Source organism: Bison bison, unplaced genomic scaffold (assembly GCF_000754665.1).
Source record: "Bison bison bison isolate TAMUID 2011002044 unplaced genomic scaffold, Bison_UMD1.0 scf7180017864304, whole genome shotgun sequence".
NCBI classification, from domain to species: domain Eukaryota; kingdom Metazoa; phylum Chordata; class Mammalia; order Artiodactyla; family Bovidae; genus Bison; species Bison bison.
This window is the reverse complement of record NW_011494876.1, coordinates 731,656-747,158: the sequence shown is the minus strand read 5'-3', so window position 1 is coordinate 747,158 and position 15,503 is coordinate 731,656. Positions and strand designations below refer to the sequence as shown.

The 15,503-nt window shown below is 43.4% G+C and overlaps 1 protein-coding gene across 10 annotated transcripts in view; it reads right to left on the bottom strand.

Annotated features, from left to right (window-relative positions):
- MAGI1 (membrane associated guanylate kinase, WW and PDZ domain containing 1) overlaps positions 1–15,503 on the bottom strand; it is a 647,256-nt gene that overhangs the window by 612,442 nt on the left and 19,311 nt on the right. The gene's annotated exons all lie outside the window — the stretch shown is intronic.

Sequence of the window (15,503 nt, the reverse complement as noted above, 5' to 3'; positions counted from 1 at the left end):
ACTTACATGTCTGGAGGCTCACACTGGCCATTAGCTGGAACACCTACACATGGCCTCTCCATGTGGTCTCTCTGCACGGGTTAGTTTGAGCTTCCTCACAGCATGGTGGCTGGGTTCCAAGAGTAAGGCAGAAACACATGGCATTTTTATGGTCTTGCCTCAAAAGTTACAGTATGACTTTTATCATACTCTGTAGGTCAAGAGGGTCACAAAGGTCTGCCCAGGTTCCAGAGGAGAAGATATAAACAGCCCCTCCTTACTCTATGGAAGAAGAGTCACAGTCATGTTATAAGATAAGCCTGTGGATTGGGACAGAGTTTTGCCTCCACCTTTGGAAATGCAGTCTGCCATGCAGACAGACCCCTGACAGAAGAAACCCATGACCAAGGTAAGTACAAAAGTCTGGATCTCAGGTATCCTTGACAATTGTCAATTTAAAGCCAACACTTTGATAGGCAAAAGATCACAGCCCAAAGCCAGAGGAACGGCTTTTTAGCCACAGAAGCCCACTGAGTTTCCTTTGAAGCCATGATTACAAACACTGGCCCTGGTAACAATTAAAAGTGTCCTCAACATACAGTATGTACCTCCCCTGTTTTATTACAGTTTGGTTCCTTCTGTATTCCATTGACATATGATGTAAACGTACGAGAGTAATACAACATCTGCTGAATTACAATTCCAAAGTTCAGATGACATTGAGACGAAATCTATGAAACCATGAATTCACCATGTTAAATAGATTTTTTTTTTCAATTTGTAATGGAACACAGAGAGCAGCTGTTTATAAAGCAGCCCCACATGCAAAGCCATGGGTGAGGTTTAATTCAGAGCTGATGTGACCTACAGATCTTTGGATGTACTGCAAGGGAGACTTCAGTCTTCGATAATGTAGCATTCAAAGCAAGTCTGCTCTCTAAGATGGCAAGAAGGAGAGGCAGAGCAGAGATGATCGACACTATCCCATGGTTTTTCAGCAACTTTCCCCTTTTTAAACCTAAAATACCTATTCATGCCTCTTCCTCTTTAAGCATGTAACAAACACATCTTTGGGCTTCCTGGGTGGTATAGTGGTAAAGAATCTGCCTGCCAATGCAGGAGACACAAGAAACCCAGGTTAGATCCTGGGTCGGGAAGATCCCCTGGAGGAGGAAATGGCAACCCCCTCCAGTATTCTTGCCTGGGAAATCCCATGGAGAGAGAAGCCTGGCAAGCCACAGTCCACAGGGTCACAAAGAGTGGGACACAACTGAAAGTGCATATGCGCGTGCACACATACACACACACACACACACAGACTCATCTTTCAGATTTCTAGTACCATCACCGACCAGGACCATCATCGCTATCTGATATTAGGTTAGGATACTTATTATGTAAGTAACTGCCCTACTGATACTTGTTCAGTAATCAATATCCACAGCCTCTTTGCCTCCCCTCACCTCCTAAGAAAACTTTGGCCTTTTCCACTTAGCACTTACTCCATTCCTAAATCTCCTTGTGTCTTATTCAACATACTGAGGCAATCACTGTGTGTGGGTGGAGGAGTAAAATGCAAAGGGAGATTAGAAGATAGCAGCTGAAGGATAAAGAAAAAGAGAGGGAGGAAGAGACCAAGAAGAAGGGCAACAGGATGTCAGGGAGAGACTTGCTAGAGAATAAAGAATGTACAATGAGGAGACCGTCAAGGCATCTACCAGGTACCAAGAATGGGACTGAAGACAAACTGTCAGAGGATGCAAGTGTTGCCTGAGTTCCTCTAAACGTTCTTCAAGAGATGTAAGATGAGAATCACTTCTACGGTTGGCCCTAGACTTTCCTTGAAGGAGAAGCTGCACCAGGACCTATGGATTTTCATGGGGTCCACACAGCTGATAAAAAGGCTTAGAGAAGCTTAGAGAGAATTCCCTGATTGTCCTGTGGTTAGGGCTCAGTGCTTCTACTGCAGGGGGGCCCAGGTTTGATCCCTAGTTAGGGAACTAAGATCCCACAAACTGCACAGCAGGGCCAAAAAAAAATCATAATAAGTTGAGGCTTAATTGGAAAACTGACAACTCAGTTCTGCCTAAGAGCGTGATTTACCAAGCAACACAGTAGGCAAATAGAAATCATACAGATTCATCTATTGTTCCTCAGCATGAACTATTCACCAGGCAGGACAAGCAACCAGGAAAGGAGGCATCTGTGTTGCTACTATACAAATAATATCAACAAAGAAAAATTAACTCACAAGAGACTGAGAAATTACTGCCAGTGGTTAAATGTAAAATAAAAGGAATTCCAACCTTCTAAAAGAGAAAAGTGCCATGGATTTTAGTTGCAGTTTTAAAGTCTTAGAAACTTCTCATAATGTCAATCAAGTAATTTTTTTTAACTTGCAACACAAATGTGTGCACACATGTATGTATACGGGTTTATATGTAACTACAGTCATGCATATATTTGGGTATATGTATGTATGTATGTGTGTATGCCTAAGTCAAACTAAAGTGATTTACTTTCAGCAAATGCCAAATAAAGCTTTTTTATTTGCTTAACGCTAACTATCCTATGGTATCAGGACTTAAGGAAGTTTCCAATGATGTCACATATTATACTGTTTAAAGAGTATGATATAAAAACATCTAAACAGACACATAAATATTAAGGGAGAATGGGATTATACATTTTTAAATTTTGGTTTGGTTTGTTTTTAGTTCAACAGTTTTATCTAAAGCACAAAGTTCCTATAAAATGTATTTGAGTTCTACCAAGCTCAGAGCACAGGGAAGAGGCCGGATTTGAGGGTCAGGAGAGGAGGGTGAGTCCCCAGTCCCATCCTGGTAGACCTTCAGGTTATTATCAGCTCTATCTGATTATCTCTTCTAAGCCCCCTGGTCACGGTGGCATTCCCATTTTCCCAATAAGTCACTGCCTCTTTTCCTATATAATTAATTAACAGGCAAAAATCAAGCTGCAAACAAGAGAATAAGAGAAACAAGAAGCAGAAAAGTTGGGTCACACACTCAGAACCTAATCAGTGCCTAAGACACCAGGAGTTGCCTCCCAGTCCTCTGGCACCACATGTCTTAGGCACAGTCCAAGCCTGACGAGGAGGAGGAAAGCGGACAAAGAAACTCAGCTCCATAAATGTACAAGGAAAAGAACATTGCTACATGGAGGAGAAATCCCTTAACTGCATCCCAAGCAGCCACCTTCGGTAAGGTCTGTTGTTGCCGCAGTGTTGTTTCAGAGGAAATACTTCAGGACCATTCATCACAGGAGTTGGAACATGATACGGATGAGCTTGACACAAAAGACAAAATACACTGCACACAAGAAGGAAAACAGAGAACAACTAAATGTGACAAGCCACAGAGAAGAGGAAACCATGTCAGTGTATCTGTTCTACTTTCCTCGGGAGCAACAGAGAATGAAAGGTACAAATGGGGGAGGGGTGTGCACACCAGCCACACCTGCTCTCTGGATCTTACCTGGCTGTACAGATTCTTACTATTCAATGCATCAGCATCACCTGGCAGCTTGTTAGAGCTGCTCAACCTGGGCCACTGAGTCAGAATTGACATCCCCATATGATTCATATACATATTCAAGTTTACTCTGCTGGGCTCTACACCATCTGGTGAACCCAGAAGAACCACCCATCTTCTCTTCATCTCTTCCTTCAGTTAGTCTCCAAAATGTGAAGACCCATGGAATGCAGGCACCATCTCTGGCAGGGCGTGTAGATATATAAAACTGATATAAAAAACAGCATGTTGGGACTTTCTTGGTGGTCCAGCGGTTAAGAATGCCCCTGCCAATGCAGGGGACATGGGTTTGATGCCTAGTCCAGGAAGATTTACCATGCCACAGGGCAACAAAGCCCATGTTCTGCAAATACTGAAGCCTGTGCCCTAGAGTCAGTGCTCCACAACAAAAGAAGCCACCATAATGCAACTGGAGAGTGGCCCCCAGTTGTCACAACTAGAGAAAGTCCCCTCGCAGCAATGAAGATGCAGAGCAGGCAATAAACAAATAAACAGAAAGTCACTGGCCCTCATGCAGCTGAGTTGAGCACTGGGCGGGGGGAGGGGGAGCAGTGGAGGGAAGATAAGACTCATACAACCACAAATACATATAAAGGTACAACATAAAAAGTGTGATGAATGCTTTCAAAGGAAAATGTGTGGTCTTACGAAAGTAGAAAATAAGGAGATCAGACCCTGTCAAGGATGGCTCCCTAGAGAAACTGATGATAGAACTGAGATCTGCAGGATGACTTAGACATTAACTAGGTAAGGAGAAGGTATGGCATTCGGGTAGAGAGGAAAGACATGCAAAAGCCCTGTGGCCTGACGGAACACCACACATTAAAGGAACTATATTGGCACAATACGTACAAGATGAGACTGGCAAGAGAGGCAGAGGGCAGATCACACGGGCTCCTGTAGATCCATGAAAGATTTGATCCTAAGAACAGAGGGAAGTCTCTGGCAGGTTTGAGGTAGGCTCCCCAAGGTGAGAAAAAAAGAGAGTAAAAGACAAGTGGACAGATCGCAGAGATTTCACTCTGGAAGCAAGACTCAGATCTCAGACAATCCTCTTTGTACCATTTACCTTCCCTCCTTTTGCACCTTGGCTCTACCTTGCCTGCCACCCACCCCACAACACAAAGTGAGCCCCTTACCTACAGAAGAGTATACAAGAAGCGCCCCAATGCTAAAGCGAGAGAAACACACAGTTAAGCTAGTCAATGAGCCTAAATGGCTTCCTTTAATGTTGGAGGGATGTTAAGTAGTACTTGAGACTCTAGGAATGTCTGAATTCAGACCTGGTTCTACTGCTGGACATCTCTGAGCCTTCATTTACTCAAGGCCATAATAATCCCTACATCACAGGGGTCTGACTGGTTTGAACAAAGCAGAAACAGAGTCTACAAGCCCTAAGCAATGCCCTTAGCATGTAGTATGTGTTCAACGAAAGATGTCTTACTTTACACATCACTGTGGTTCTCAACCTGTCTCCATGAACACATTAACTCTTCTCTATTAAAAAATCATCTTCATTACCAAGGAGCAAATACTTAGACACAATGTAAAGCCCTCATCTCTCATTTATTATTTCATTAAGTCACCACAACAGCTCTACAAAGTGGACACTTTTATTAAGCCCACTGCACAACAAAGCACAAAGAGGACAAGCTGCCGGCTCATGTGCCAAGTGTGAGCCCAGGCTCTAAGCAGGCTCATGGATCCTGAGGGCTCCCTGTGGGCACACACCAAGTGGTAGGGTGGCAGTTCCCACTAAGGGCTCTCCCACTCCTTGAAGCAATCAGCATGAGATTCACCAATTCCCAATGAGACCTGATGCACCCAAATTCCAGGTGAGTGACAAGCTTGGATGAAGGAAGCTGCTGCTAAAAGAATCTGACCCTCTGAGTCAGGTGAGGAGTAAGAAAGGTTGGGGACTCCCCTGGTGGTCCAGTGGTTAAGACCCCGCACTTCCAATGCAAGGGGCATGGGATCCATCCCTGGTTGGGGAACTAAGATCCCACATGCCATATGGCAAGGCCAAAAAAAGAAAAGGTAAAAAGAAAACAGTAAGAAAGGCTAAAGAGAAGTGTACTTACCAGGAGCACCTCACTATACCTCTCTGTCTTGGCTGGACTGCAATGTCCTCAGCAGGCAGTGACCTGAAAATCCCTCAGGACTGAATTTTGGTAAAATGTAACTTCCTCCTTAGAATTTCCTGTTTGGGGTATTTAGAGGAATTGCTTCAACTCTGGGTTCATTCAACCATAAACTGAACTACCTTTATTTTCCAATTTTTTGCACACCATGGCCACCACCAATCAGGATTTCCAGGCATCGACAAAAGTGGAGAAGAAATCTTTTATATCTTTGGTCCTGTACTAGTGCAATCGGGGCAAGCAGAATGCCAGTCAGCTGTAAGCCAAGCACCAGGACTTGAGAGCTTTCTGAAAGGAAGCCAAGTGCTCCCCACCGGATTTTAATGATGAAGGACCTGGTGAGTCAAGTGCTTCCCAGAGGAACTGGAGGGACACCAATGTGTTTGAAGTCACCCCTGGCTGAGGAACATAATAGAGGCATAGAGTTCAGACTTGTTTTTTCCAACTGATGATTCGTTTAGGACAAATGATTTTACCTTTCCTTTCACCCCCTGTGACAAAAGTGTCAGAGAAAGCCAATTCAGCAGACCTCAAGGGGGTCCCCACACTCAGCAGATATAAATCCACATGGAAAATGAAACAGACTGCCATGGGTATTCTTTTCTGTGGCAACTCTCATTGCAAGCTGTCTCAGTATAGGTTTGGGGACCAGTCAAATGTGAATTCAGGGGACTTCCCTGGCGGTCCAGTGGTTAAGAAGCTGAGCTTCCAACACAAGGGACTCTGGTTCCACTCCTGGTCGGGGAACTATGATCTCACATGAGTGGCACAGCCAAAAGATAAAAAGTAATTTTTTTGTGTGAACTCAAATCCAAACACATCTACTTTACAGATGTATCTTCTTGGTCAAGTTACTCAAGAAAGTGGCACTCAAATAATTATCCAGCACAAAATGTTTATAGTGCTGAGGAGGGGAAATCCTAGTGGCGTGGAGGGAGCTCTAGAATCCCCAAAGGAACCCAAGTAGAATCCCACGTACCTGGGCCAGGAACTTCGCTTTTCTGAGCCTTGGTCTCCAAAGGCTTAAAACAGGGCCTATAACACTCTTGAAGAGTTTTGGTAAGGAACACATGAGATGGCATGTGAGAAAATGGCTCAGCACATCAAAGGTGCCCATGATGTCTGGGCAGTCTGAATCACTGCTGTTTTTTAACTGCAGCTACTTCCCACCCATCTCTATTTCCTCTATGATTTTACTGGGAAGCAAAGAAAAGAGGAACCCAGCCAACTTTGAAGCCCACTCTAGGTCAAGAGTTTACATCTAGCTCATTTAATAATTCTGACTCCTATTGTGTCTTTTATGTTTGAGAAACCCAGGGATGAGGAAGCCCACAATTTTTACATTTTTTTTTAAGGTGTGTTGTTTTTCCAAAAGAGAATTTCAATTTAATGGCCTAGGAGCCAAATGAAAGAAGGAAATGCAAAAAACCCCACTAGATCAATGAAAAAGGCTGTTAGTTGGAAGCCTTATAAGCACTTTTCTCAGACAAAGGAGTATCTTCAATGAGTGGACCCAAGACTTATTTAAGCAGAACAAAGTAGATGCTCAGATATCAGACAAAACCAAAAAAAGGTAACTTATCCTTTAGTAATGGCCTCACATTGTGGCTACGCAGAACACCACTGCATAATATCTTAGGAGCATATCCTCAGTTTACCTTATAAAAATAATACTTGCCTGTTATAAACTATACCAAGTCCTGTGTGTGACATCCACTTTCCCTTTCCTCTTGCCCCAATTCTAATCCTCAGAGGAAGGTAAAGTAACCATGTAATTCATCATCCCAACCAGGGCACTTAAGGCTGAAAGGGAGCATGAGAATAATCACACTGAGTTAACAGGTGTGGACCAGGCATTTCTGCAGCAAAGTGTGACAGATGCCATCCCACTCAGCGGTAGCCATGGCTCATAGTTACCTGTCATTCACAATTTTAAGGGACACACACAGGCACCCATGAGGTCAACTGTGAATGAGTCACACTAATGGGATGAGCCTATAAATTCTGCTGTCTCCTGTGGGGTGTTTTTTTTTTTTTTAATTTAACATATGATGTGTCTACATGTCAGAAAACAGAGATCACCTCATTTTTTTGGTTGTTGTTGTTAATGCAGAATATACTACTGTATAAGGTACCATAATTTTTCAAACACATGTAAGGCAACTTCATATTTTCATCATTACAAGTAGTGCTACAGGGAACATAACCTTAAACACATCTTTTATGGGCTTGTGTATTTCCGGAGCGGAGAAGGCAATGGCACCCCACTCCAGTACTCTTGCCTAGAAAACCCCATGGACGGAGGAGCCTGGTGGGCTGCAGTCCATGGGGTCACTACGAGTTGGACGCAACTGAGTGACTTCACTTTCACTTTTCACTTTCACGCAATGGAGAAGGAAATGGCAACCCGCTCCAGTGTTCTTGCCTGGAGAATCCCAGGGACGGCAGAGTCGTCTATGGGGTCGCACAGAGTCGGACACGACTGAAGCAACTTAGCAGCAGCAGTAGCAGCAGTATTTCCAGAGAATAGGCTTCTGGTGGTGAAAATGCTAAATCAAAGGCTACAATTTTTGAAGGGATCTCCCCAAATGCTTTCCCGGGTCATATCAAGACAGTTCCTTGACAGTTTTTGAGTTTCTGCCAAGCTGATACAGGAAGCATGCTAATGTACCCCAGTGTTCATAGCAGCATTATTTAGAACTGCCACAGTATGGAAGTAATCTAGGTGTCCGTCAACAGACAAATGGATAAAGAAGATGGGCCAGAAATATGCAATAGAATATTGCTCAGGCATAAAAAAGAATGACATTTTGCTGTTTATAACAACATGGATGGACTTGGATAGCATTCTGTTAAGTGAAGTAAGTCAGAGAAAGGCAAATACTGTATGATATCACTTATGTGCGTGCATGCTCACTCTTAAGTCGTGTCCAACTCTGCGACCCTGTGAACTGTAGCCCACCAGGCACCTCTGTCCATGGGACTCTCCAGGCAGGAATACCGGAATGGGTTGCCATGCTCTCTTCCAAGGGAACTTTCTGACCCAGGGATTGAATCCGCATCTCCTGCCCTGCAGGTGGATTCTTTACCCCCTGAGCCACCTGGGAAGCCCCACATCAGTTATATGGGGAATCTAAAAATAAATAAATAAAACTAGCAAATAAAACAAAAATGAAGAAGACTCAGAGATATAGAGAAATAGGTTACCAGTGGTGAGAGGGACAATATAGGGGTAAGGGAGATGAAAAAGGTTATTATGGAATTATGTGAAATCATGTGTGGGATACTTCTGAAAACTGTAAAGCACTACAGAATGTAAACAATCTTCTGATCTTTTTTTAAAGCAAATGTATACAAAATTAGAGAGAGAAAAAAAGAATAGGCAGTAAGTGACCTTTTGGTAGGGGTCAGAGACCATGCCCGAGAAGCCTTGACCAAATGATCCAAGATGAGATGTCAAAGGCATTTCTATCCTCATACCCTGATCAACTGTGCCAAATTGAAAACAAAACAAACAAACAAAAAAGGATGTTAACTCATTCCATGATTTCCTTATATGTTCCCTCAATTCCAGACAATCTGGGCCATGAGTGTATATGGAATTTTCCTGCCACCAGGCCTCTACTCTGTTGCTCCCTCCACTTAGAATAACATTCTACCCATCTCTTTAAATATGCTACCAACAATAAATACAACCTCCATAAGACCTGTCCTGAGCCAGACTAACTACAAACCGTCTTCACATCATCTTTTCCTCCTACGAAAGCCCACCATGCTAATTCCCCCCACTGTAACCCCTTTCGCATAACCTGAATTAGAGTCCACAATCACCACTAAATCACAGGAACTCAAAGACAAGAGTCAATGGGCACACACAGGCAAAAGACCTGCCCTAACCCAATTTCCAGGCCTCAGTTTCTGCATCCATAAAATGGGGATGTTATACAGTAACTACCCTAAGATTTATTTTGAAAATTATATGAGCAAATGTATAGAAAATACTTAACATATAAGATAACAGAAAGAAATGCTAACAATTTAATTTATTACTATTTAATGAGAGAACACCCTTGAGGGCTAAGTTTCATTCGACTGTGAGTCCTTTGGAATCTAGCACATTCAATTGCACATAGAAATCATATAATATATGTGTTTGTTGAATGGAGCCTTTAATGTTATTGCTCAATGGATTCAAATTATACTAATAACAATGGTATTTCACATGAATTGAGCACTTACAAAGTACAAGGCATTCTGATGAATATTTCTCATCCATTATCATAACTTAATCCTCACATATAATTCTATAAGGTAGGTACTTTACATGTAAGAAAACTAAGACTTGAAGAGGTTACAAATTTCACCCAAAGCCACAGGCGAATCAGACATTCAGACTCACCACTGCCTGCTGCTGCCAAGTCACTTCAGTCGTGTCCGACTCTGTGCGACCCCATGGACTGCAGCCCACCAGGCTCCCCCATCCCTGGGATTCTCCAGGCAAGAACACTGGAGTGGGTTGAGACTCTCCACTGCCTGACCCCAGAGTCTGTACCTAACACAGTGGCCCTGTGTCCCTATGTTGTACCCCACGCTGCACCTAAAATCCCACTTGAGAGGGAAATCAACAGAGTCCCAAGACCTCCTTGCCTTAGTTATATATGAATTCTTTCCTGGATTATAAAATATCTTTATATGCATGGGGCCTCGATTTTCAGGCGGGGGGGGTGGGGAACCTGCTACTTAGTGGAATCACCACTCAGGTATTCCTGACCTTGAATCACCTATCCATCACCAGCTCTCCCTTTCAATGAAACCAAATATTTATTTTAAATATAAAGCAGGGACAGATGAAACAGTTCTGTGGATGGAGAATGCCAGGTCTCTGAACCCAGGCTCAGCCGAGGGTTCTTTCAGTCCCGCCAGTCCCGGAGCTGCCCCACGCTGCACTCTGCAAGCCCAAGACATATTCATATAGCCCTGCTGCAGCCTGCGGCCTCAAGACAGCAAACACGACTGGGCACTGCAGAAGCTTGGGGAACAATTCCAAAATGAGACTTGCACCATATGAGCAACTTGGAGCTCCACCGGGGAGGAGTGCACAGCCAAAGCCACTGCTAGCACTTAAGGGGCAAAGAAGCCATGTGCTCAGGATAGACACTGAACCTCGGCAGACACGCAAACAATAACCTCACTGAATTCTAGAAATATGTCTTGACATCCACAAATACAGCATAGTACTCTTTCTACAGACAAAGAAACTGAGGTATTGGCAGTACAAAGTAGCAGAGTCCTGGATCATTTGAAAGTAGGAGTAAAATGGAATAGTTGGGAAGTACAGAGTTTTTTCCCTTCAACCACCTTACTGATCTGTTACATCATTCGCAGGGTTTGTCCAAACTGCCCTTGTCATATATCAGTGGTTTTTCTGGACCTGGAAAAATGGAAGATGTAATGTACATAATGGAGATTGCTATAATAAATCAAAATCAGCTCAAGACACAGCATCAAAGACCTGGATGGGTGAAACTATATTCAATATCCTATGATAAACCACGATGAAAAACAATTATGAAAATGAATGTATGTGTATGTGTGTGTGTGTGTGTGTATATATATATATATATATGAGTCACTTTGCTGTACAGCTGTAAATAGCACATCACTGTAAATCAACTATACTTAAATTAAAAAAAAAAAAAAAAAAGACCTCTATGGGCTCTGCTGATCCTCAGAGAGGTCCATTTCTTTATCAACAAGTAAAGATGCCAACCACCTCCCAGTGCTCAGAAGGGCATCCATCATCCCTGGACTCACTTTGTATTCCAGTTCTGAGATTAACAGCAATGGCAGAGAATACTTTTAACTTCTCTGAGCCTCAATTTTTTTCTTCCATAAAATGGGAAGGATTATAGTACCGACACTCCACAGAGTTGTTTGAGGAGTAAATAAAATAATATAGAGCACTGACAGCAAAGCATAGCACACAGTCAGGCTCTAACTAGTACTTTTAAGAAGCATTAAATGAGAGAAAAGTATACAAAACATTTAATAAGCAATAAATGTCTAGTGGTTTCCTCATGATCCCATTCACAGCTGGAATAAACATTTGCAAGAATAACTGACCGAACTAGGTCACTACTCTTGCCTCAAGTTTATTGGAAAACGCCTATCTTTATACCAATCATTCTAGAATTCTAAAGACTCAGGAATCATTTAATTGCTCTGTAATCATTTGTAGCTTCCACAGAGTGGTGACTAAATTCAGACCTCAAGAGAGAGATTAAAGAAAAATAACATAAAGACATAAAGAGAGTATACTTAGAATGTGTCTCTATCAAATCTGCTCCATATAATTTGGTCCAACAAATTCAGCTCCATAAAATCTAAGACGAGGTGTTAGTGCCAAGGAAGAATATAAAAATGCAGAGTGTTAAACAGAAGTGTTTTAAGTCAATTATGCAGTAAATTCAGTGCTTCCATAAACCTAAAATCAAAAGTAATCAGATTCAAAAGAGAGAAGCTGACAAATGTAATATAATATCATTCATTCAATGCTCTGTGTTCCACAATAAGAGCTTCATTGCAACATTTCTTTTAATCCTTGCAGCAACCATACAAGGTCACAGAAGTAAAACCATGCATCAAAGGTCACACAGCAGTCAAGCAGTGGGACTGGATTTGAACCCAGTGGGTAAAGAATCCATGTGCAATACAGGAGATGCAGGAGACCCAGGTTTGATCCCTGTGTCAGAAAGATCCCCTAGAGGAAGGCATGGCAACCCACTCCAGTATTCTTGTCTGCAGAATTCCATGGACAGAGGAGCCTGGCGGGCTACAGTCCACAGTGTCACAAAGAGTCAGACACAACTAAAGAGACTGAGTGCACACACAGAGCTGAAATGCAAAGTTGGTGAGTATCACTTCTAAGCTTATGGCCTCAAACTCAGGAAGAAGTGTTGGCCAAATCAAAGTTGATGGTAAGATTGACGCCTCCAAGTCTAGTTGACCAGGGACAGCTTAAAAAAAAAAAAACCTGGTGACCAATATACATACCCCTCTAAGCGCCAAAGAGATGATGAGGAAGTATTGATGGCAAAGCTGGCAAACCCAGACAACAAATTCCCCATCCTCTGAGCCAGAGACATCAAGCAAATGGTGTTCCTGACACACCTGGGAAGGTCAGGCAAAGCTATGAGAAAGAAGAAAAAGCAGAACAGATGCAGCCAAGATCTCAAGAAAATCTAACTGCACCTGCTTCTGATGGCAGTGGGAAAAATCAGATAGAAAAAGGTAAAAATCCAAATGCCCATTGGCAGCAGAATGGATACACGATGGTAGTATACCCATACAATGGAATATTACTCAGCCATTAAAAGGAAATTCTGACACATGCTACAACCTGGATGAGCCTTGAGCACAATATGCTAAGTGAAAGAAGCGAGACACAAAAGGACAAACTCTGTATGATTCACTCATATGAGGTACCTGGAGTTGTCTGAGTTATAGAGACAGAGACTAGAATAGTAGCTGCCAGGCACTAGGGGAGGGGAGAATGGGGACTGAGATCTTAATGGACACCGAGTTTGGGAAGATGGATGAGCTCTGGAGTCAGATGACTAATGATTGCACAACAATGTGAATGTACTTAAAGCCACTGAACTGTACATTTTTTAAATGGTTAAATTAATTTCATGTTACACATACTTTACCACCATTTTTCAAAAAGTCAAATACAACCTTGCTATGGCCATAAAGAGCAAGTCCCATTGCCTGGAACCGTAAGAAGAGAGTTGTGCGTAAGTGCTGGGAAAGGCAGGCACTTGGGTCGGGATCTACGCAGGGCACGGCTACAGACAGATAAACAGAAGCTCTAAGCTGCGATGGTCCAAGCAAACTCACCACAAACCACCCCCCAGGCACTGACATTTCCTTCCCCAGAGAGGAACAAGGACTGTAGACTCCCCAAGCACAAGAAAGGGTGCCTGGCTTCCGGCCTTCCCCACCTTCCCCACACTACACTCCAGAAGTCCCCATATCCTGAATTCACACAGTGGTGTGGTGCCATCTGAAGCTGATCCCACCACATGGTACAAGGCAGTAATGCAGCATCCTGGTGGAAGCCTGCAGAAATGCCATCGCTGGCACTTAATCTGAGGAGAAACCTAGGATTGTAATGAGCTCTCAAGCCTCAATGCTCCAACCTCTAAACTAGAAAGATAGTTAGGGAGTTTGGGATGGGCATGTACACACTACTATATTTAAAATGGATAACCAACAAAGACCTACTATATAGCACAGGGAACTCTGTTCAGTGTTATATGGCAGCCTAGATGGGAGGGGAGTATGAGGGAAAACGGATACATGCCTATGTATGGCTCAGTCCCTTCACTGTTCACCTGAAACTACCACAACATTGTTAATCAAAACAAAATTAAAAGTTTTTAAAATAATTAATTTAATTAATTAAATATGGGAGGATGGTATACACACTTCAGTTTTGGGCAGGGCCTGTCTGCTGTTCTGGAGAAGGCAATGGCACCCCATTCCAGTACTCTTGCCTGGAAAATCCCATGGATGGAGGAGCCTGGTGGGCTGCAGTCCATGGGGTCGCTAAGAGTCGGACACGACTGAGCGACTTCACTTTCACTTTTTCACTTTCATGCATTGGAGAAGGAAATGGCAACCCACTCGTGTTCTTGCCTGGAGAATCCCAGGGACGGCGGAGCCTGGTGGGCTGTTGTCTATGAGGTCACACAGAGTCGGACACGACTGAAGTGACTTAGCAGCAGCAGCGGTCTTCTGTTCAGATGTGACTTCTGTGTTGAGGCTGAATCAGATGGTGATAGGAGGGGATATATGGGCTTCCCTGGTGGTTCTGAACCTGGTGGTAAAGAATCTGCCTGCAATGCAGGAGATCCAGGTTTAATCCCTGGGTCAGGAAGATCCCCTGGAGAAAGAAATGACAACCCACTCCAGTATTCTTGCCTGGGAAATTCCACGGACAGAGGAGCCTGGTGAGCTACAGTCCATGGGGTCGCAAAGAGTCAGACATGACTAAGCGACGAAACCACAACCTCCACCACCACACACACTTCACAGCTTGTGCTGAGGATTAAAGATCAGGCTTGTGCAGCCCTCAGAGCAAAGCCTGACCTGCCCAGCACTGAACCTAGTTCTGCTCTTGAGGGCATCACTGGTACTAGCTTTCTCTGCTGGGTTTTCACTCCCATACGTGAAGTCCAAAAGGCAGACAACAGGACAAACTATGAGGAGGTGAGGGCCAGAAGGCTTCCCGACTCTGACAAGAAAGATGGACTTACGATCTCATACAATAAAGCAGGAAAAAGGCATTAGAGTTGAACCGTGAGAATGCCAGGAGCCAACTTAATAAAGGAGAAGCAAGCATCCTTACTCCTCTGTGGGAGTTAAAAATCTGCCAATTGCTTTCTTATCTGGGATTCATTTAACTTTCCCCCTCTTATCTTGGTCAGAGATGGGGTCCCTAATTATTGCTGGCTGTACTTCTCATACACACAATACACACAGGAGCAACCGAGGCATCTTCTCACATTTGCAACTTTCTGTTACCACTACTTGGGAGCCGTAAAAGAAGACTATTTTCCTCCAAAGACGGTATGCTTGGGTAACAGAATTTGGCCACACTATCTTTCCCTAAAGATGGCATCCCCCTCCTACACCCATCTACCAGGGTATTCAGAGCCAGCATTTGAACCCAATCTGCATTTCCAAAACTCTTAAGTAAGAAGCTAGCTATGTGGCCTGCAGCCAGGAACTAGAATTATCACTGGATTTTACAGACAAGGGAACTGAG